This window comes from Bolinopsis microptera, chromosome 5 (assembly GCF_026151205.1).
Source record: "Bolinopsis microptera isolate Bmic1 chromosome 5, MBARI_Bmic_1.0, whole genome shotgun sequence".
Taxonomy (NCBI): domain Eukaryota; kingdom Metazoa; phylum Ctenophora; class Tentaculata; order Lobata; family Bolinopsidae; genus Bolinopsis; species Bolinopsis microptera.
This window is the reverse complement of record NC_087076.1, coordinates 13,726,313-13,750,877: the sequence shown is the minus strand read 5'-3', so window position 1 is coordinate 13,750,877 and position 24,565 is coordinate 13,726,313. Positions and strand designations below refer to the sequence as shown.

At 40.6% G+C, this 24,565-nt stretch overlaps 1 protein-coding gene and 1 long non-coding RNA gene across 2 annotated transcripts in view; both read right to left on the bottom strand.

Annotated features, from left to right (window-relative positions):
* LOC134815956 (mitochondrial outer membrane protein SLC25A46-like) overlaps positions 1-24,565 on the bottom strand; it is a 93,840-nt gene that overhangs the window by 48,808 nt on the left and 20,467 nt on the right. The gene's annotated exons all lie outside the window — the stretch shown is intronic.
* LOC134814590 (uncharacterized) lies at positions 16,101-19,286 on the bottom strand. The gene is made up of 3 exons (XR_010160182.1): positions 19,206-19,286; positions 16,696-16,758; positions 16,101-16,475 (listed from the first exon to the last, which is right to left on the bottom strand). It is a non-coding gene; the product is annotated as an uncharacterized LOC134814590 (long non-coding RNA).

Sequence of the window (24,565 nt, the reverse complement as noted above, 5' to 3'; positions counted from 1 at the left end):
ATATAATTATAATAATAAATTAAAATTGCAAAAATCTGAGTAATAACCACAGGTTTTAGAACTTCTATTGCAGATACCTGGCCTTTTGGGTATGCTATGAGCTCTGCTATTTCATGTTACCACTAATCAAATAATAGCATGATGAAAGCAAGCTTCTAAATTCGGGATAGCCTGTGGCAGGCAACGCCTGATTCTAATGCTTCTACAGACCTACACAAGTGCAAGTAAGTAGGTAAATATTTCATGCTAGGCATGTGGCACCCATTACGGTAACCATCCATTGAGTTTTTGCTTTTTCGCTGTACTATATTGCACAGCTCCCCATTTAACCCTCACACACGATTTCTCGAGCATTCGGCTGGGTGGACCGGGAATAATAGCATTATTATTATTAAATCCAAGGCTCTTGTCTCGGACCCCTGCTATTTATAATATATGTTAACGACTTATTTATAACAACTGATCTGGGCAAGAGTATACTATTTGCAGATGACACAAACATATTCGTAGTAACAGGGTGAGAATCCTTGATATACATTTGTACACGTTGATTTGGTTTGATTTTAATGCGCGTTGATTCGAAAAAGCCACGTCAGCCACAATATTATCAACAATCGCCCTGGCGGCCATGCTGGCCAGCCAGGGCACAGTCCCGATTGCTCCTGATCTACCCCTTGGTCTAACTTATGGTCTAACTTATGGTCCTGGCACAGTCCCGACTGCTACCGCTCCTGCACTTAGTCTAACGTACGATCCTGGCAGCAACATCTCAGATGGAGGAATAGATTGGAACTGCAACACAAAACAGAACATAAACTCAACAAACATCGAACAGACACCGAATTACCACTCTAGAAATGGTTTGGAAACTTTAAATGATAATTGCTGTAATGGCCACTATCAGTCGTACAACTACATAGAGATAAGAAGAACTATTTGTAAAAGTACATTACACGCAATAGAACATATTAAAATAGTAATTGTACATTGCACAAGACTTTTCGAGCTAATATTCCTGGAGTTATTGCAGTCCTGCGTTAAAACATTGATGAACATTGTAGGAACTTGCATGTATTACTTTAAGGTATGGGGCAGACAAGGACATGAATTTATAGTGTGGTTTTGGAATGTGAGTTACAGTTTCGAGCGTTTAAACAGCAATTTAATTTATAACATATGCAGTAGATATATCTCTAACGTTATGAATGAACTTAATGACGGTTTTATGACGAGTATGTTACGGTCCTCTTGCCCAGCCATGTCACTGCTGCACGCCTCTTCTAGGTTTCGTTCCGCGCCCGCTGGTCTTTCCCAGCCAGAGCCCACTAGTAGAGCTCCGCCTCCTCGCGCCTTGTCTCTGCATGCGTCGCGAACCGCGTCTCAACTGAGTGTACTCGTCCTTCAGCATAGCAACTCCCCCACATACACTCCTCACAATCCCACTCACAGTGCACAGTGTAACAGATTGGGTAGTGACAGGTCTCTGCGAGTTGGGGACTGGTTTCAGATAGCTGTAGTTGTCCTTTTGAGCCTCTGCTTCCTTGTTGCAACGCTCATAGCCGCTATTTTGCTACTTTTACTTAGGGAACTCAGAAGCAGACCACTGGCCCCTACCGTTCCTGTTTACGTCAGTGAAGAAGTAGAAAACCAATGTCTTAGTTCTAGTAAAACCTCGTGTAAACAGATCTCTCAACCCGGTTGTTTTTCCAATTCAATTTTTGATTTTTCTGTTTTGAAACTTGGTAGTTTGTTTCCACCACCTTGGCTGACTAATGCAACAGTGATGATGGCAAACGGCTCTGGGAAAACAGACGAGGTTAAAGAATCAAGTGAGACAGAGGATAACGACACTGATATTACCGAAGTAAGTGCCACTGAAGGTCTCCTGAAGCCGACCAACAATGTGCAATCATCTTGCCAGGAAACTCCCGCCAAGAAGCTCAACAGACGTCTAAGTAACGTCAAAATTTAAAAATATGATGGACGAAAGAATGAGACTCAGTGTTGAGGATGACTCCGATGATGCTCTTATCTCCAAGAAATTCTGGACCTACGTTAAATCTAAATCAAAGTCAACCAGGATCCCTGAAACTGTTAAATATCATAATCGCTTTCGAAACAATCCATCTGATCAAGCTGCCCTTTTTAACGAATATTTTTATGAGCAGTTTTCTCAAGAGAGCGATTATGGCATTGACATAGATTTTCGTGATGATTGTTTTTCCAGTCTTGTGTTTAGTAAAGAAGATGTTCTGTTGATTCTTAAAAAGTTAAATCCTAACAAGGCCCCTGGCCCTGATGGGATTCATGGGAAAGTCCTCAAAAACTGTGCCCAAAGCCTTGCATACCCACTTAGTGTTTTATTTAACCTGTCTTTCTCAAGCGGATGCATACCGAGGGAAAGATTCCCGAAATCTGGAAGCAGGCAAATGTCACTGCATTGCATAAAAAGGGGGATAAATCCCAAGCCAGCAATTATCGCCCTATTAGCCTAACGTGCGTTCTTTCCAAGATCTTTGAGAGGTTTTTAAGGAACCATATTCTAGCTCACGTATCCCCCATGATTGTGAATGAACAACACGGTTTCCTACCAAAAAGATCCTGCGTCTCGAACCTACTGGAATGTATGGACATTGTCAGTGAGATACTAGAGAAGGACGGGTCAGCTGATATACTGTATCTCGATTTTCAGAAGGCTTTCGATTCTGTACCACACAAACGATTGCTGAGAAAATTACAATCCTTTGGAATATCTGGCAACACCCTTGCAGTCGTGGAAGACTTTCTAACAGGAAGAACATTTCGCGTCAGGGTTGGATCATCATTTTCTAGAGTGTTTGCTGTAACATCTGGGGTCCCTCAAGGAACCGTGCTGGGCCCCCTGCTCTTCCTGCTCTTCATAAATGATCTCCCTGATGGAATTGAGAGCTTCGTATCACTCTTTGCGGACGATCTTAAGCTAGTAACGAGCACAGCTAAGCACAGTGTTGCACAAGATGATATACTGAAACTCAATGCGTGGGAGAAGGAATGGCTCCTAAGATTCAATGTGAAGGATGGCAAGTGTAAGGTACTACATATTGGGCGTAACAATCCAATGCACGAGTACTTCATGAATGGGGAACGCCTCCCACAAGTGAAGACAGAAAAGGATCTTGGAGTTCTAACTACCAGAAACCTGGACTGGAGTGATCATATAGATAAGTCCGTGAAAAAAGCAAAGTCTGTTATAGGCTGGATCAAACGAAGTTTGATCTGCCGTAACAAATTTGTTATGCTAAATGTCTACAGAACTCTAGTTCGACCTCACATCGAATACGCTGTGCAAGTGTGGAATCTACCAGCAGAGCACGGAAACTGGAGGACTATTAAGAAGATAGAAGACGTTCAGAGAGAATTTACACGAATAATCGACGGGATTGGTATCCTACCATACGATGAGAGACTGAGAATCCTCCAGTTAACAACACTACTGGAGCGCCGTATGAGGGGTGATCTTATTGAAACCTTTAAAATAACGACGGGTAAAGTGGACTATGGACAAGATCTTTTCAGGATATCACGTAGCGGTACCAAGATCCTAAAAGATAAAAGAGGAAATCAGGTCCTCAGTAACCGTGTTGCCAATTACTGGAACAAAGTACCAAGTTCGGTTAAAGAAGCCAGTTCAGTAGACGCATTCAAAGCTCGACTTCAATGTTATAAAAATGAACTGATAGCGAGTGGAGCATCGTCAAAGGGTCACTTCTGGGATCTCAGCGAAACCTTGATGTCAAAAATAAATACATGTGAGCATGATTCATATGCACATTTCATGTCTAATAACCCATTGATTGCTAAATACCGAGGAATCAATGTTTCTTGATTGTTAAATTCAGAACTACATGTTAACGTCCTAAAAATAATTAATCATTAAATGTTCCGGATAGGAACATTTTTCTTTTTGATAATATTGTGCGAACTGCAATAGCGTAGAGTGCAGTTGGGTTTCAAGTTTTGTCGAGATGGCCATGTGGCCATAATCCTATTATTATTATTATTATTATACCCCCTGATTGGAAGCTGGCACTTGTAGTACCAGTGCACAAAAAGGGCGATAAGTCTTCGGTTGAGAACTACAGGCCTATCTCGTTAACATCTCTTGTAATGAAAGTCTTTGAAAGGTGCATAAAGACTGCATTATACGCTGCATGTTCTGATCTGTTGGATGACCGACAACACGGTTTTGTTAATGAACGTTCATGCACAACCCAAATGATACCTTTCACGGACAATCTTGCACTTGCACTGAACAACAGGTCCAGGACTGATATAATATATTTTGATTTTGCGAAAGCTTTTGATAGCGTTTCGCATGACCTCATTTTAAGTAAATTAAAGAATATTTTTAATGTCGATGGACTAATGCTTAAATTTATCAAGTCCTATCTTGAGGGGCGACAACAACAAGTAGTGATAGGAGGCCAAACGTCTTCCTCTCTACCAGTTCGGTCTGGTGTCCCTCAAGGTTCTATACTTGGTCCTCTATTGTTTGTAATATTTATAAATGACATGTTCTCCTGTGTCTCTGAAGGCACCAATATCGCCCTTTATGCAGATGACACTAAAATTTGGAGGGAGATTCTTGGTTACCCTGACCATCACATAATCCAAAATGACATCAATAGATTGTATGATTGGTCAGTGAGAAATCGAATGAAGTTCCACCCACAAAAGTGCAAAGCCCTCTCTGTGTCCCTGCAAAGAAACGTGCTGGATAACTTGCCATTCAATACCTTCTTCTATAAACTTTCTGGAAGTGATATTGACTTTGTGCCCTCTCAGTCAGATTTAGGAGTCGCAATAAACTCCAGGTTTAATTGGGGTGCACAATGTAAAGCGCTTGTTTCCAAAGCTACCTCCAGACTTGGACTACTTAAGAGAACATGTCATTTCACTACTGATAAAAGGCAGAAAAGATCGTTCTATTTGGCGTTAATTAGGTCTATATTTGAACATTGTTCTGTCATATGGTCCCCTCAATCTGCAACTCATCTTCAACAGTTTGTTGCTATCCAAAAGAGGGCTATTAAATGGATCAATGGTGAAACCTACTCCAGTTATAATGACGATAAACTTGCTACAGAGCAAAAGAAGCTAAATATTCTCCCTGTCATGCAGAAGTTTATTTATAACGATCATATGACCTTCTATAAAATAGTGAATAGCATAATCCCAGTTTCGCTTCCTACTTATATAGTCCTATGCCGTCCAGAGGGCACCCGATACACTAGGCACAATGCTCAAATAATTGATAGGTCTGATACTTCAACTTACATGAGTACCACTGTGCCCTGCTCGGATGCCTTCCGAAATAGCTTCTTTTATAGATCTATGCTGAAATGGAATAGTCTACCAGTATGTATCCGGCAGTCAGAGCGGATTTCTACTTTTAAGGCCAATCTGATCAAGTACCTCTGGGCTGCCGATACAGTCTGGCCAGACTAGTTTCAGAAATGTGTTTTTGTTGGTTACAATTCTGTCCGTCCAATTTCCTATCTGCTTGTCCTTCTTTTTCTTCTATCAGTTGTGACGGAATTGTAATGAACAAAATCCATTTATAATTATTTATGATATGTTTGATTTCTTGTTATTGTATGTCATTCAAATTTGGTAGACGGCCCCAACGTTAATGTGGCTTTTGCTATGTGTTGGTTCAGCTGAATTAATTATTATGTAATCAAGTTTATTTTTCTCTTTTAGTTAGTTGTCATCCGGCCAAACATTAAGCAACTTATATTGCAGCACCATTTTTCAATTAGAATTTTAAAAATATGTCATTGTAATTTTGCATGGCTGAAATGTAACGCTTGATTTGTATATATAATAATTAATTGAATTTTCAAATAATAAAAAAAAAAAGCTGGGGTAACACTGAAACAAGTGATGATGCTGGATCTGAGTCAAGTCTTTCAGGTTCACAGACAAAGAGTGATACAAACAGGCGGAGCACAGTGTGGATCAGAGATGACGGTGAGATATTTCTTGACAAAGGGAAGTCCTGCAAGCTTGGTTACATAAGCGACTACATCAGTACTGAGAGCAATGCTAACCTCTGTGCAGAACTCACTGCTACTGTTGGGAAACTCTGTACACCAAGCCACTAGAGTAGCTGCTAAAATATTCTGTACTCGTGCAGCTCAAATTGTTTCTGATTTCCCCAATAGCGATTATCTTCGAAAAAAATTTTACCAAGTAAAAAATACGTACAAAAGTTTAATTGACCGTACCAAAAATAAATATCTTGACAAACTGAATACAGATATCGAATCTGGTAAAATTCTAAACTGGAAACAATTCAAAAAACTGAAAAAATTTAAAGGAAGAGTTGACAAATTTGATTGCCATGACATGGACAACTTTCAAAAATTCTTTGGTAAACTTTATGCCAATGCACATAGCACCATAACTGTAGAGAATAAGGAAGAAATGCTTCAAAATGCAGAGGCTATTAACAATAATTGCCAACCATCCCCTGCACAATCAATACTCAATGGCCAGATCTCTGTGGACGAAATATCTACTGCGCTCTCTTCAATCAAAAACGGCAAAAGTTCCTCGGAGGATATGATATGCAATGAAATACTGAAGACCTTGTCCACAACAAATACACAACTCCTTTGCAAAGTATTTAACCGCTGTTTGGACACTGGAACTTACCCGTGGAACAACAGCATTATAACACCCCTACACAAAAAAGGCGACAAAGATAATCCCGACAATTACAGAGCAATTGCTGTGAGTAGTACAATCGGGAAACTATTCTCGACCATTATGCTAAACAGGATAATCAAGTTCAAAAATGAATACAACCCGGACCCCATAAATCAACTTGGCTTCGCTAAAGGAGCTCAAACATATGACCACATACTCACACTCAACACCATTACGTCTAAATACAAAAAGCTCAAGGTTCCCGTCTATGCTGTTTTCGTGGACTTCCGGAAAGCTTTCGACTCTGTTTGTCGTGAAGCTCTTTTCTTAAAGTTAGCTAAACTAGGTATCACTGGCAAAACATTTAATGTTCTTAAACATATGTATAAAAATTCCACTGGCCAGATAAAGCTATCTGGATTTGTCAGCGAAAAATTTGATATCAATAAAGGAACTGAACAGGGTCATCCACTTTCCCCTGATCTTTTTAAAATATACATTAGAGATCTTTCCCCTCGACTAGAATTTGATAACTGTCCAAAACTAATGAACCAACTTATCAGTCACTTACTATGGGCAGATGATCTGATACTCTTGGCACTGGACCCCAAAACCCTCCAAAAGCAACTCAATGCTTTGAACAATTTCTGCTTGGAATGGGGCGTCGAAATTAATGCAGATTTATCTAAAACTTTTCAAACAATACATAATTATACAGAATTGAATGCTTCTAAATAAACCCAGTTATAAAAGGAAAAAACCGATATAGCCCTAATTTTCACTATCCCAGAATATTGAAACCCAAATTATGTATTGAAAGAGGGGTAACCAAAACACGGTAGTGTGCAGTAATACCACACCCGCAATAACATTGGGCCCTAGCAACAATTAATTAATCAATGAATCAAAACATATAATATTGTACTTATAGAAAATATAAAACTCTCAAGGCTCCTTCTCCGAGCTAATGACTCTAAAGTTCCTGATTACGTCAACTTTGTCCGGCTCTGCTGTCCTTTTATTGAGTAGCTGGACGACAACATTCTTGTAGGCTATTCTGTCTGCAGCTGATCTATCAGGAGTAATGTAAACAGAACTAAACCCCTCTACATGTCTTAATAACTTAGTCTTGCTCAAGATGGTACGAGCTTGATCTGAGCTTGACAAAGTGAATTTAACTGGTCTGACTCGTTCACTTGTGTCCTTTCCAACTCTATTACATCTCAAAATTTTTGGTTTTTCGTTGAGATGGTCCAACAAAATACCAGATACCTTAGCATCCAGGTTCTCCTCAGTCTCTGGAATCCCAAAGATGATCAGACTTTTACTTCGATCTTCTTCTAGGGCAACCCTTTTCACTGCAGCTTGGATTTTCTTCGGTGCAAAGGCGTTTTTGCACGTGTTTTTCAACAGAGACGAAAAGGTCTTAATCTCTTTCTGAGCTGCACTTTTCACAGTTCCAATCTCGTCATCCTTCTTCAAAGCTAACTTCTCCTGCAGATCACTGATTTTTGCCATATCTTCTTCTTGCTTCGAGAGTAACTTCTCTTGTAGTTCTATGATCTTAGTCGCATCTTCAATTTTTTCTTTCCTGAACACTCTGTTGTCGTCAGCTGTTTCTGTGGCAGATTGTAACAATGGACCACAATAATCGTTCAGCAAACAGCACACTGTCTCTAGCCATTCTGATAACTTCTCTCTAGGCACACTTCTCTGGTTCAGTTTGTCAAATTGCACATCATCGTTGTGTTCGGCACCGATTTTACTTCTAATCTCCTTAAAAATACTGTTAGTTGCCATGTGTATCTGATTCACATACTCCGTAAGGAACTGGCCATTCATAACCATAGCATCATCTATCATATCCAAGTGTTCATTCTGTAGCGGCAAAGGCATCGTACACGTTGTACAGAAAATGTACAAACAATGTATACAAATCTACAAAGCCAGAGAGATAATTCAACGCGCACACAAAACTGCTGATAAGAGAGCTACAATTTAGCAACGAATGTAAAAGTGTAATATCGGTAGATAAAACTAAACTCATGAAATTTAATTCCCGCTTCGATAATTATCAGCCGGTTCCCTTCAAAATAGGTAATCACTTGTTAGAAGAAGTCGAGTCATACTGTTATCTAGGAATCGAAATACACAAATCCGGCACATTCACAAATGCCCGAACTGAGCTCAAAAAGAAAGCCATGCGTGCACTTTATGGCATGAAAAGCTCAGTAAACAAATCCAAATTATCATTCTGTTCTCTAACAACACTCTTTGACGCTCTTATTAAACCTATCGTTCTTTACGTAGCGCCTATTTACACACCTAATATGGCTATCATAAAACACATAACAAAACAAGTCGATCTCAATATGGATCCCGACACAAAAACAAAATTTCAAACTAGTATCCTCAAGAAAATTAGTCTTCTGAACAGCGAAAAAGTTCACCTTCACTTTCTTAAATGGTCACTGGGTGTAAAAATTTCTTGTTTCATTGATTGAAAGAACAGATGAACATGAAATTGGACTGGTACAGAGGTTTGGAGCCTGTCCTCGCGCTAGACCCATGTTTCTCTACCGATCATGTCACAGCCTACCGCACACTCAAAAACAATCACTCCAAGTCAACTTTCGAAAGTAACCCAAGTATCGCAAAACCACCAAAAGAGGACTTTCTTATTCACAACGGTTTCAAGAAACGAATTCCTCCGCAATCAACACAACCCATCGGGAGTAAAATATTCACACCACACGTCATTACTAAAACTTTGAAAAGTAGCTTTAGAGAATATTGGGGGTCCTGTATCAACATTTCTCGGAAATTAGAATTCTATCGTGACCTAAAATCCAAATTTAACAAAGAGTATTACCTAGACAGTGTCATTAAATATGCAGAACGTGCTAATATCACAAGACTGCGGATCAGTGCACATCGACTCGAAATTGAACTTGGCCGATATAATCAAACTCCTCGCGATGAGCGAATATGCTCCTGGTGCAATATAGTCTTAGGTTCTGGTATTATTGAGAATGAAGATCACTTCCTTAACCATTGTGATCTTAACGCTGCATCGAGGTGAAAAGTCCTAGACAAGATCCAATCATCATATCAAATTCAATCAAACCATCTGCGTCATCTTGTTCTGTTTACACTGTCATCCCTGGAGCAAACGTGCTCAAATTCATCAGCAACAACAGTGAAATCATTGAATTAATCACGAATGAAAGTCAAGTCCACCTCACGAGAGTCGTTGCTAGATTTGCCACTATGTGTTTTAACAACCGCAAGAAATTCGTCGACTCTCTGGCCAGTACATGAACACTGAAAATCACTGTACCAGCGCTTTTGTTTCTTTTCGCGCAACAACGAGTGCAAAGTGGCCTGGCTCAAGCATTACAGCATTACCAAGACGATTGTAAACAAAATATTTTTTGTCAAAATCTTTATGTTTCACTTTAGTTTAAGTTATATTAATATAATAAATTCAAATCTTATGATATTGTTATTATCTTAACAGTTACTATTGTAGCTTAAGATTTTAAATTTGTATTCCTTGTATTGTATTCCTTGTATTCCTTGTATTCCTTGTCAGGTTTTGCTGGTTCTTCCAGGGCTTATGTCTGTCCGCATTGCACTTTGTGGCGAGGCAGCATTAGTGTCAATAAAAGAATCTTACTTCTATCCTATTTATGCGGTATATGGACAGCTTCTCTAGAGAACCTATACCTGCAACATGCCACCGCGCCGTGGGCTTTTCACGACTTCCAATATGCCTATCTTATGATAGAGGCCAGCTAATCGGCTTAATAGATAGCCCTAAACTGGACAACCGGACTGCGACTTAACAAGACCAATGGGACATCTCAACCTGACCACGATAAGGCATTACTCGGCGTAGGGCGCCGAGAAAGTTTTGTATTCAAAGCTTCACTCTTCTCACTAAAACCGGGAACGCGCGCACGCGCAAAACTTTATCTTTCCTTTTCACGATCACGTGACAAGCAACTCACGCATCCACACACAACTCTCCCACGATCCAATCAGGCCCTCTTTCTCGACCATTTCTGTACTCCGTCACCGGACCCCCAAAGCAACTTACTGGGCATCATAACAGTACACAATCTCCTTGACCTCACACCATCTTTTTCACTTTTTCCGAACCTCCTCAACACACCAGCGATCTGCCCAGCACCACCTTTGGCAATAAACTAAAGAGCTTGTCAATGGGGCGAGATCGGTCTCATTTCATAGTCACACGGGATCTATGGTAGTCAATCTTCGGAGGGGCGCCCATGTTAGGAGTTCTCTTGAATTCAAGAGAATGTCATATGATTCTCGAATTGTGAGTGACATGCTATGGGTGAGTATATCAGTGAGTGAATGTATATCATAGTGCAGTGCAGTGTATTATATGATGTATAGTGTACACTCATAAAGATCATTGTATATGTCTGTGACAATATTTTTGTATGATAGCTATAGATTTGAAACAGATCAGAACACTATTTTACATTGCACTTATTAAACAGTTTACCGACAGTATGTGATGAGGCATATCTTTATGAATCAATTGTTTAATTTTACAGTATTGCAATGAGCCCGTCGGTGAAAACGATCGCTGGTTACTGAATCACTGGATTAATATCCTCATCTACCGCTCTACTGAAGGATTGGCCACGCTGAGTTAAAGGTGGCCAACCCTAATACATTTGATAAGCCTGAATGTGACCTCACATGTTTATATAGGGAATAGAACAATATATTTTCTTGTGTTTGGAATTGAAAAATATTCATACCAAATTGTTGTGAACCCATAGGGACACGTTCATAAAAAGGTGGCACTAGAGATTGATTTTTCACTGCCAAAATTGTGTGAAGCATTTTAAAATACTTGTATCTCAATGAGTATGCTATGAAAGTTAACCAAATTTTAATATGTGGTCCAAAAAGATTCAAATATCACTTAATTAAGTCATTCATCTCTTTATATCTGTTAATTGTGCAGATATGAGCCAGAAATCACAAAATATTCATTTCTTGCACCTCTAATGATGAATTTACATTCTGTGAGTGTGTCCTGCTTCTCAATGTGATTATTGAACCTTTTTGAGATAGTTGAGTGTTAAAAGTGCAAAGTATCACCGGTTAAATGTGGAGTTACGATGCAATTATCACACACAGGGTTAATTCTGACTAAGTGTTTTAGAATGATGAATGTGATGTGAATATCAACGGAACGATTGTAACAATGAACTCTATCAATCACAATTATATCATGCTAACTAATATTTAGAGAATTTAGATGGTTAAAAGTGCCATAATGAGTCAAAAATCACATAAATGAGCATGTATTGAAATTATGCTGTATCAGGGGAATGTATCACTTTTTGGCGCTATATCAGGTTGGTATTCATATGAATCTGCAGTAATTTGTTGTGACACTTGTTTATGGTCATGGAGAAGTTCGTTATTAGAGTAATAGTGGAATCAATAATCACAAAAAATTGATTTTAAACTGAGTAAACTAGGCAAGTACTTTTACAGCTCAAGCCATGATAATTTTGTCGCCATAATGTGACAAATGAATCATATCAGTAACATATAATACTTAATCGGATTTTTGAAATGTGACCATCGATTCATTACCTTTACTTTCAAAATGTCATTACAACTTGAACATTACGTATGATTCAATTATCACACTTTAAAGGAAATTACATATTTGGTAGCCAGATTTGTGTGATTTTTGAATCATTTAAGCACCGAGATCAAAAATTATCGCTCAAAGGCCTTCAATATGGTATAAGCTTAGACATGGATTCAAAAATCACATAATAAGAATCATAGAATGGATATAAATTGTCATATCGTGCACTTAATTTAAGGCTTACTATAGTGTGACTTAATAGCGCACCTTTAACGAAAATGTGATTTTTGAATCATATTAACTGGTTTTAATACTATTTAATACTATTTTGTACCCTAAAAAATGATAGAAAGCCAATAAAAACGTAAGATGATTCAATAATCACTGCTCAAAATAGGCTCATTTCCAACGTTTAAGTTGTGATTTTTGAATCATTTTGGCACCAATAACAATTTCAGATAAGACATTCCATTCCTTACATGCATTATAATCACCATATCAATTTTGACGTCTTTGTGAATAGTACTTTTCAGATTATCTAGTGTTGATTCATCTTGCATTTCTAATTGTGTGATATTTGAATCATTGGCACACAAATAACGATAACTCCTGTAATATAAGCACTAGAGACTCCGTGATTTCAGGATCATGAAATTTAATCGAATTTCTAAAGGTATAGATAGATATATCAACCAACAAAGAACAATGACTATTTTTAAAACGCATTTAAAAAAATCAATCTCTAGTGCCACCTTTTTTTGAACGTGTCCATATAATCGAGCACAATGTAAGAAACAAGTTTGTTCATTGTAATAAAACCATGAAGAAACACATCAGAACTTTAAAACACCACCCCAAAACTCCTATATGAATGAGCGCATCAAATTATGAAAAAATCAAAATTTTCAAAAATTCAAAAAATGAGAATATCTCATCCCCCTTCCCCCCAATCACTCTGAAAAGTGTTTTAATCGATTTTTTGGGCCAAAAACCCCTTAGTAGACATATTTTAGTCATTGAAAAGTACAAAATAGCTTAATGTCATAATGGCGCCTGCGATTTGCCCACTGTGCGCCCCCACTCAACTGCCATTGCTCTTGCAATGGTACCAGATGTATCTCTGCATTACCGGGATAGTGGCGCAAACATCTGGGCCTCAGTAGGACTCTTTGGTATTATTGAGTCGCTTGCTCTTTCGAGTCAAGTCAGTAGGTGCTGCACCAAAAAATAAAATAAAAAAATATTCGTAGTAGATGAATGTAGAAAAAAACTGTATGAAAGAGCAAACGAAATTCTCCGTTTGTTACACCAGTACATGAAATGTACCTATTACTTACTTGGGTTACTTGGGTTGGGTTCCGAGCTAGAGTGCTACCAGGCCAAGAATGTCTTGCATCTCCACCGCCATGTAGTAGCGTGTCAGAGACACGTGCCACCGGCCCACTCCAGCATTGAGTTCCTGTTCTGTCCAGTGTACCCAGGTGTTGGTGGAGTGTCAGGGAATTCATTGAGGAAAGTATCAAGAGCGGGTTTGAAAGTGGTCAAGGTCAGGAGGGACTTGATGGCGGGAGGGACCACATTGTACAGTGCAGAGGCTCTAGAGGCAAAGGAGTTGAACCTCAGGTTATTGACACTTGTGTACTTGGAGGACCCTAGTGGTCGTATACACGTAGTTCCGTATCGTGAGGTCTCGCGGAAGTTGATGTTCATGCTGTTTGGAGCGAGATTGTTATAGATCTTCCAAACTAGGATGATAGTGTATCTCTCACGCCGCCTTTGAAGGGAGTACATAGACAGGCGACGGAGGCGTTCCCAGTAGTTGAGATTTCCAAGACCCTGGATTTTAGCAGTGAAGGATCGTTGAACTGCTTCGTGTTTAATAATTTCGCACTGCATGTGAGGAGACCACAGAGGACAGCAGTATTCAAGATGAGATCGTACGTAGGACTTGTACAGGAGCATCATGGTCGCTACATCCCTGGAGATGAAGGTGCGTAGCACCCAACTAGCCATGTTTCTGGCTTTGGCAGACTTCATCGCTATGTGAGTGCGCCAGTTGAGGTCTGGGTCGATATAGACACCCAGGTCCTTCACGTGGTCAGAGCCCTTAAGAGTCTCTCCAGATGGTAAGATGTAGGGCTGCTTCAAGTCCGGTAGTTTGCCGTGTTGTAGAAGCTGGAACTTTTCCTCGTTAAGCTCCATGTTGTTAGCATCAGCCCAATTCACAACCGAGAGAAGATCTTCTTGGAGAAGGATGCGATCGATATGAGAAGATATATCTTTGTGGAGCTTCGAGTCATCTGCAAACACTTTGATCTTGCTGTGCTTGACTACGGAGAAGATGTCGTCAATGTAGATGAGGAAGAGAAGGGGACCTAGGACAGTACCCTGAGGAGCCCCACTGATGACGTCGATGATCGTGGACATGACCTCATCCACGATAACATGCTGCTTTCTGCCAGTCACACTGGTGTGCCCACCTACGAGTGGTATTGAAACGTCGCGCGCCTGAAACGTCGCGCGCCTGAAACGTCGCGCGCCTGAAAGCATGATAATGTCAGCCGCGCCGTAAGCTTTGATTAGGTTTCAGGTATCGCGTCCGCGGCAAACAGAAGATTAATCGGAAATTGTGGAACCAGATGATACGGTTTTTGAGGCATTTTGATACGGTCATTTTAGTCTGTTAAAGTAGTCTCAGAGTGCTGGAAATGGTTTCACGGTGTAGGGGGATGTGTTTACTAACTATTTTGACGTCAAAATTGTCGCCAGAGGCTCCCTGAGTCATGGAATGAACGGAATGAACAAAAGTGAAATTTTTTCTAAAACTCGTCGGATTGCCCCAAAACAGGTCGGAATCGTTTGGTATTGACCCTTATAGTGTTCCTACAAAGTTTGGTGGCCCTAGCACTCCCAGAACGCCCACTAGAGACTTGATTCCATTTCCGTATCAGAAAGCTGGTTCGTGAGTATCCGATATTGATACGGTCATTTCAGTCTGTTAAAGGGGCTGCAGAGTGCTGGAGATGATTGTACGGTGTAGGGGGATGTGTTTACTAACTATTTTGACGTCAAAATAGTCGCCCAAGACTCCCTGAGTCATGGAATGAACGAAATGAACAAAAATGAACATTTTTCTAAAACTCGTCGGATGGCCCCAAAACAGGTCGGAATCGTTTGGTATTGACCCTAATAGTGTTCCTACGAAGTTTGGTGGCCCTAGCACTCCCAGAACACCCATTATACCCTTGGCTGGATTCAAGAATTTAGAACCAGTTGAGCAGATAAAACGGATTTTGAGAAATTTTGTCTGCTTGTGTTGTTGCAGAGAGTTGAATTTGGTTCAACAGTATTCAAACAAGATGTGTTCCAACTTAGTTTTGTAGCCCTACCATTTTCAGCCTTACCATTTTCAGAACGTCCAATAGAATCCGGTTCCATTTTCTTCCAAGAAGCTGTAAACAAGGTTGTTTGAAATTTAAATTTAACCTCTCTGGTAATACAACTTTTTACTTGGATGGATTTCAATAATTAAAGAGAGCAGAGTTTTAAAAATTTGCCAGTATTTGGCACAATTTCTTTAGCTATTTCTTCGGACAGTTTTGATGCATTTACAGTGACTAACCACGCCTTTTGTTATATTTAACGGAACGTAAGATTGTGTATTCGTCTGAACCACCAGATATAATGATAACAAGATAAACAGTGACTGAAATATGGCGAAAACTTGTTTAGCCCGCAGCTATTGAAAATGTCGAGTTTACGAAGCTTGATGTCTAAATGATAACACAATTCTTTTAAGCAGATAAGATATTAAATCGAATACATGAAAACATAGCACGGCGTGATAATCAAATGAACATTATGTTAACCATCAGTCTTAGTTTGTTCCTTTGTATGTGATGTACAGCCTGCCAGCATCTTAAGATCATCATAGCAGTTCACGCAACATTGGTCGTCTGAACTGCTTGTCACTTGCGGAGGACATTTAAAAGACATCCGTCGTAGATGATATGTAGGGGGCCTGGTAGTGTGAACATAAGTCTTCGAAGGGACCATATGTGTGACAGAATCGCGTTGGCACAATAGCAGAGGCCGCTCGCGCTTCGTTGGGTTGTTGATATCACGCTCAGCTCTGAAACAAAACACGAGGGTTGTTAGACGTGTAAAAACTGAAACCTTTCAAGTTCTGGGGTTATGTAATAGACAAGAACAATGCATTGAATATAGAATCAGGACCTCTATCAGAAGTCAAATATCAAATATCACACGAATTGGTAAACATTTCGATCATGAAATGAAAAAAGATATTGTCACCGATTATAAGAATTAGGAGGTCACAAAAAGCAGCTTACTTGGGAACCATGACTGAGTACACACAAAGTTGGGACCTTCACTCAACCACAGTAGGTACAGCGCTGCGAAAATGATTATACATATCAGCACCGAGATATAATAAGATGTAATTAAACTTAAAGGACTGCTGCTAAATATATCACATGTGATCGTCTTAAATGGGGGGGGGGGGGGGGGGGGGGGGGGGGGGGGGGGGGGGGGGGGGGGGGGGGGGGGGGGGGGGGGGGGGGGGGGGGGGGGGGGGGGGGGGGGGGGGGGGGGGGGGGGGGCGGGGGGGGTCTCCGCCCTAGATGAGTGGGTCTGGCAAAACAGAATGGTGGGTCTACACTCTGGAATAGTGGGGTCTGGCAAACCAGAATGGTGGGTCTCCGCCTAGAAGAGGGGGTCTGGCAAACAGAATGGTGGGGTCTACACGCGGGAATAGTGGGGCTGGCAACCAGAATTGGGGGGGCGTCGCCGGTAGAAGAGTGGAGCTGGCTACCAGATTGGTGGGGCGGCAGTCTAGAATAGTGGGTCTTCACTATAGAAGAGTGGGTCTGGTAACCTAAAGTGGTGGGTCATCACTTAGAAGAGTGGGTCTGGGCGACCAGAATGGTGGGGGCGCTGTCACTCTAGAAGAGGCGGGTCTGGCAACCATATTGGTTGGTCTACACTCTAGAATAGTGGGGCTGGCAACCAGAATTGGGGTCTTCACTCTAGAAGAGGGGTTCTGGCAACCAGAATTGGGGGTCTTCACTCTAGATTCTTGAAGGGCGGGCAACCAAAATGGTAGGTCTGCACTCTAGAAGAGTGGGTCTGGCAACCAGAATGGGGGGTCTAGGATAGGATAAATGATACAAAGATTTCAAGGATACAAAAGTGATAATTATTTTATTGAATTCACAATAGTTATAATTCTGAAATAATTTAAGGTTACACATTTCTAGTTATTTACAAATGTGGTAGAGATAAATAGAAATGTTTTATAATACTATTTTCTTTAAATAGATCAGTTTTGTAGATTTCGATCTTATTTTGAGGTCCTATGTCATTATGCATTGGCCAGTATTTGAGTGGAAATCTGGGCTCTTATAGTAGGTTGTAAATTGTTCGTTCACAGAGAGAATTGAATGGATTGCTCTTGCTGTGGCAGTACAAACCTAGCTAGGTCAGTAATATTTTTGGGATGGAAGTTAAATTTTTCTCTAACTGAGGAGTAGAGTAAACAGTCAGAACTTAGAACATTAATTTGGTACTAGGGGGGGTTTCGTAACGGCCCCTCTCAATGTAAAGATTGTGGCAGCTAATACAAAACCTTGTTAAGCTTTTCCGAGCATCAGGGATCTTAACCACTCCTAAGTATGTTTCTGGTTCAAAATCATGTTTAATTTGATTGTAAAGATTCTAATTTAGGTGAGGATGCCTTGGCAGATTTCCTGTATCCACAAATTCTTCCCTCATGTTGTGACTGATTTGGGTAGAGAGCTTGGATTTTGAAGAGGATGAGTGGGGAAGTTATATTGGTGATAAGATTGGAGATGTTGGTGTTACCAAGGAAGGGCCCTGCTCTGTTCCTTTTCCATGTCAATATTAGGGGACAAGAATTTGGAAATTTGTATATGAGCTATTGAGTCTATTATAAACTAGATAAAGGGGAGTTTATGGAAACCCCAAATTGTGGGTAACGGGAAATTTAAAATAGTGGGTCTGGCAACCAAATGGTGGGTCTAAAACTCGGGAATAGGGGGTCGGCTACCAGAAGGGGGGCCCTTCCCCTTTTAAAAGAGGGGGGTCGGGCCCAACCAAATTGGGGTCTATAAACTAAAAAGGGAGAAGGCAACCAGAAGGGGGGGTCTGGACCTAAAATAGTGACCCGGGCAACCCAAGGGTTTGGGCCCTCACCCTAAAAGGGGTTTCTGGCAACCAGAATGGTAGGTCTTCACCTAGAAAGGGGGTCTGGCAACCAAAATGGGGGGCCCCCTTCCCACCTTTGAAGAGTGGGTCGGCCCCATAATGGGGGGCCCTACACCCCCGGGAAATAGGGGGCCCTGGCAACCCCAATGGTGGGTCTTCGCCCTAAAGAGTGGGTCGGGAAACCCAAAATGGTGGGACTGCACTCAAATTTGAAAGGGTCGGCTTTCGAAGGGTGGGTCTGCAATCTAGAAGAGTGGGTCTGACAACCAGAATTGTGGGTCTGGATTCTAGAATAGTGGGTCTGGGCAACCAGAATAGTGGGTCTACACTCTGGAATAGTGGGTCTGGCAACCAGAATGGCGGGTCTCCGCCGTAGAAGATGGGTCTGGCAATCAGAATGGTGGGTCTGCAATCTAGAAGAGGTGGGCAGAGGAGATTCAGGTAGATAGAAACAGTGTAATTGTCGACGTTGGGAGGAGAATATTGTAACATAGCTTAGAACATTGAATAGAGGAGGAAGTGCTTGAGAATCCTTTGCAAAGTAGACAAAGCCAAATTATCAAATAATTACTTATGAAATTAATAAACTTAAGAATATATAAATTGAATGGCAAACCTCAGTTTATTTCATCTTTTAACCAGAATTGAAGCTTGACTTTATGTCTTCAGGATATTCCCCTTTTTTTCTGCTCGGAACTTCTTGCCTTCTCCATGAGTTTTAAAAGCATGTGTTTCATATTATAGCTCCAGAGCTCCTGATCCCTAAAACCATTTGATTGAGCAAGACAGTTAAATAAAAATTTCTGGAATCTAAAATTAAAGTATGTCCACAGTTAAACATCCAAAAACATAATCATAAGTAGGAAGTATGGGACCGAAATCCATTGCAACATAATAATAATAATTGACGCTTAAGAACACCACTATTAATGATAACCGTATACTCAGCAGTGTTTAATCTACAGAAACAATCATGATAAAAGTTAGGACTGGTCATGGTATCATATATACTTGAAAATTATTAATATTAAAATGAAAGGGTGAAGCTTAAAATTGAAGAACTCACACTAAATAACCAAAGAAACGAACACTAAATGTAGGCCAACATCAGTCAATGATAAAGTTTTTCAAGTTCATGCTGAGACAATTTGAATAAGAAATTTATATTTAATGATACAGTTGTTATTTTAAATCCCTTTTTCCCGAGCATAAAACTTTTTCCCAATACATTTTGGGGGGGCCTTTTTTTTAACTCTTCAATCCCCTTCTAACTTTTCCAGCATACAAACTTTTCCAAATTTCAAAACGAAATGAGGAATTAAAAAGGGCCCCTTTTTGGGGCCCAGAAATTTGGTTTACCCCGGGTTTTCAACATAGCCCCAAGGGTTGTTTTTTTTTCACAAATTTAAAAGGGGGTTCATTTAAAGGGGTTATATTTAAAGTAATGTTTAAAAAATCTAAGCAAATTTTTAGTTACTGGTGCAGGGGGTTTCTTACGTACAAAAGAAAAACATGTCAAGTGATAGATTCCCCCGATTCCACAAAAAACAAATCACAACTATCAAAATTTTTTGGGGGTTGAAAATAAGTACGGGGGAATTCAAAAACATTCCCTAAAATTTAAAAAAGGTTTTAAATTGAAAAGTTACATTGTTTGACCAATTACAAAAAAATAAATTACTTTGGCAACTTTAGGCTTTAAAAAACCCTAGTCAGTAAATTTCAACTTTAATTTAAACGGGTTTAGCTAAGAAAGCCCAAAAAAAAGGGTTCCCTTTTATTTCAGTACCCCCTTAATGAAATTTGGAAATTCAACAGACATGAAAGGGGGAAGACGGGAAGGGGCCCTCCGATCCTAGTCTTTGGAGGGGGCCCCTGCTCACACACATCGGGGGGGGCCCGGCGAAACCATATTTTCTCCACTGAAACTGGGTTGGTACCCAAAAAGCGCTGTTGTGTTGTTGTCGATTTTTTCCAACACCAGTAAACGTAGCACTTTCTTCGGTACGCAGGTCTTTAAATTTCTTCCGGGGGGGGCCCCTTAAACTCGGTCCATAATTTGGCTCCCAGTTCAAAAAAAAACCCCTGGGGACCCGAGTCGGCCCCCAGGGGAGCTGGCTGGCAGTTTTTTTTGGGGGGCCAATCGAGGGACTGGGGGGGGGGGGGAGGGGGAGGGGGGGTTGGGACCCGGGCCCTCAAGCTGTTTCCCTTTTCCCCAAAACACCGTTTAAACATTACCACGCAGGGCCCTTTTTTATATGAAAGGTGGAACACTTTAAAACGACAGCAAAAAAAAAACAAAAACTCATAAAGGGTTGAAAGGACACCACCCGGGGAACGATTTTTCAGCCGCGCAGTATAAAAGGGGCTGCCATAGTTCAAACTGAAAAGGGTCCTGGCCCCTCAAATCGAGGAAAAAAATCAAAAAGTTTTACCTTAGTGGGTTTGCCCACGAGTGTTTTGGAAAACCTTTTAAAATTTTAACTATGTTTTAAAACTGCGTGGCGGAGAAGTCCAATGGTGGGGTGGACCCCCTAAAAACACAAAATTTCACGGATCATGCGTGCCTTCTTTAAACGTATAAATAGTAAAATAAAAAGCTTTATTTTTCCCTTTTTGGGGTTTTTTCCTAACACTTTTACAAACATTCTTTTTTAAGCACAAGCCCCAATAATAATTTTAGGGCGTCCACGGCCCGCCTGGACCCCCCAAATTGCCACCTCCCCGGGGTAGTCAAAGAGTCTGGCATTCAAACTACATTCCAAAACCAACGTAGCCTGGCAGTACTGAGAAAGCGGCAAATAAAAGGAACCATTCAATCCAAGGATACTTCTAAAAGGGGGTCTAAATGGAAAACCCGAACGTTTCATCGGGTTTGGGGGTGGGGGTTCCAGCCCTTCCCACCCCATTCAACAAAAATGGTGAGGAGGGGCACCCCAATAAAATTCCTGACTTGATTGGGAGTCTTTAATTTCTGCTTTTCCAAATTGGTTTCCGAGTTTGATGAAAGGCCCCCTTTAGGCATTTCGGGAAAGGGGACACCCCGGGTCTCTGTCGAGGGGCCCCATCCCCCCTAAATATTGAAACACAGGTAGAAAAAGGGTTGTAACCCCCCTCAAGGGGTTTCACCCCCCAAGGGACACTCTTCAACCCACACAAAAATAAGGGCCCAAGGATTTGTAAACGATGGGCCTTCTTCCAAAAATTGGGTTTGGGTTCCATTACGCTTACAACAACCCGGAAACTCCCCCCAATTTTTAGTCCCCTTAAAAAAAAGGGTACTGAGCTCAGCAAGAGGGGTTTTGGGGTTTAGCAGTCAAACCCCCCGATAAAGGTAATTTTTGGGGGTTTTAAGATTGCGAACTAGACTGAATTTTTTAAAACCCTTTTTAGGATTTGCTCAATTTGCAAGAAATAAACACGAAAAAAACCCTCCGGGTAACCCAAGAAGTTCACGGATTCTGCAGATGCCCAAACAAAATTTATTCACAATATTACGTTAGCGCTTGATTTTAAATTCATTGGGGATTGGGGAGCCGCGCATGAAAAAATTTCAACGGAAAGTTTAAAATCCAAAATATAAAATTTTTTGGGGTACTTGAAAAATTTATAAGTCATTCAAATCTTTTTCCCCAACGAAAAAAATTTGTAACGAAATTAACAAAAAAAAATTTTCTGCTTTTAAAGGAAGAAAATTTAAATTTTAAATTAAAATTTAAACCAAATTTTTTTTATTTTCTGCTTATTTCAGGGTTTTACAAAAAATTTTTTTTTTTTTTGCGAAAGGTTGTTTATTTTTTTGGGGTTACGGGACCGCGCTAAGACTGCATTCCGCCTAATCTCTTTAAAAATGAACAAAAAGGCCGGGGCCCTCGGGTAAGATTTTAGTTGCCCTTCTTGAAATGAAAAATGTTTTGCTTTTTACCCTTAAACTGAAAAATTACCCCCTCAAAAAAATAAAACGAGCAACAAAAAGTAAAGCAAGCCCGCACAAAAAAAAAAAATTTTTTAAAGTTTAAAATATTTTTCAATGTTGCTTTTCTCAAGTACACACAAATTTGTTAATTTCTTTAGTTTTTTTGCGATAAAAAAGATTTTTGAATACTTTTTAAAATTTTTAAAGTACAAAAAAATTTTTCATATTTAGGGTTTTTATTTTCCCGTTGAATTTTTTGGATGCGGGGCTCCTAAAATCGCAAATAAATTCAAAAATCGGCGCTAATGAAAATTTTTGGGAATTTTTAAATTGGGGTTGGGTGACTGCAAAATTCCTGTGAACTGTTTGATCTACCTGCGATGTTTATTTTGTTATTTTTGCTTGCAAGTTGATAGCAATACCCCAAAAGGTTTAAAACTTCATGTAAGTATCCCCAATCTTGCCAAGGGAAATTTCCCTTTTTTCCCGGGGGCCTTTACTGCTAAAAAAATCCTCCCCGCTGAGCTAGTAAAATTTTTTAAAAACCTAAATTGGGCCCGTTTTTCCCCATGGGGTTTTAAAGCCCGTAATGAAAACGAATTTTTAAGGGCATCGTTTACAATCCCTTTGGGATACTGGACCGGAAAAAGGGTTCCTTGCAAGCATTTAGATATTTCATAATTTTATTCACATTAAAATTTCCACTAAAACACACATTTGGTCCATGAAAGAGATTTATTTTTAATTTCATTTAGTATTTGATTAGATTGGTTTACAGTAGAGGAAAGGGTTTTTATAACACTGACAAAGCCGCTTTAAAAATTTTGCTGGGGTTTTTAAGAGCTGTCGGGGGGGGGGTGAACCCCCGGGGGGCAGGGTTTGGGGAACTTTGTCCACCTGGGGCAACTATCAGGGGGATGGGGGCAATTTAAAAGAGACCCCCGAGGGCCCCCTATCCGAAGGCTCATGGCGCCCCCTTTATCAGCCTGGAACTTTGGGAAAAGCAGAACAAAAAGATCCAACCAAAACAGATCTATTGGGGGGGCCCGGGGGTTCCCCCCCCCCACCATCTTATTTTTTTGGAAAATAGGAAGAAAATTTTAAACAAAAATTTCACATAAATAACAATTACCCTAAAAAATTCACCATCTTTTTTTTATGGAGCGGGAAATCCCGGAACCCCCAAAAAGCAGAAGGGAAAAGCTTCGAGTTTTCAACAGACCCCCCGGGGGAAAATATCCTTAGGAAATTTAAGGGGGTTTTTTCATGTGCCCTTTCTTTAGTCTGCCCGGGAAATTTTTGGGGGGGACATTATGAAATGCCCCGACTCTAGACACCGCAGAGGTGGCTTTTTGAGGGCGTCCAGCGTCCGTGGACGCCCAAAAAAATTTTTACGGGGGGGCTTTTGGGGTTAAAATAGAAAAGGAATTAGTAAAGGGGTTTGGAAATTTTCAAACGGGAAAATAAAGCCTTTTTTCACTAAACATACGTTTTAATGGAACGCACCCATGACAAAATTAAATTGGTGTTGGAGGGAATCCAACCCACCAGGGACTTACACATGGGAATTTTAAAAAGTTCCCAAAACACCTTTATGCGCCCTCCCACTAGGACAGGTTTAAACTATTATGATTTGCCTCGTTTTTAGGGTCCAAGGGGCCCCCTTTCAGGTTTGAACTATTTTACGCTATTTAACTGGCGGCTGGATCGGGGCCGGGGGGGCCTGTTTTTCCCCTGGTTTTGATTTTTTGTTTTTTTGGGTGGCGCCTGGGAAAATGGGCACAACATATAACAAGGCCCGGGGGGTAATGTTTTTCGGTTTTGTTTGGGGGGAACAGCTTTAGCCGGCTCCCAAGCACCCCCCCATCCCCCCCCCCCCCCAGTCCCATCGATTTGGACCCCCAACAAAAATGCCACCCAGCCCCCATGAGCCGGGCTCTGCTACCGAGGTTTCTGTTGTTTTGGAAGCCAAAATTATGGAAAAAGGGGGAAAGGGGGCCCACCCCGGAAGAATTTTAAAAAACCTGCGGGACTCGAAAATGCGGCCCAAGGGTTTTCTG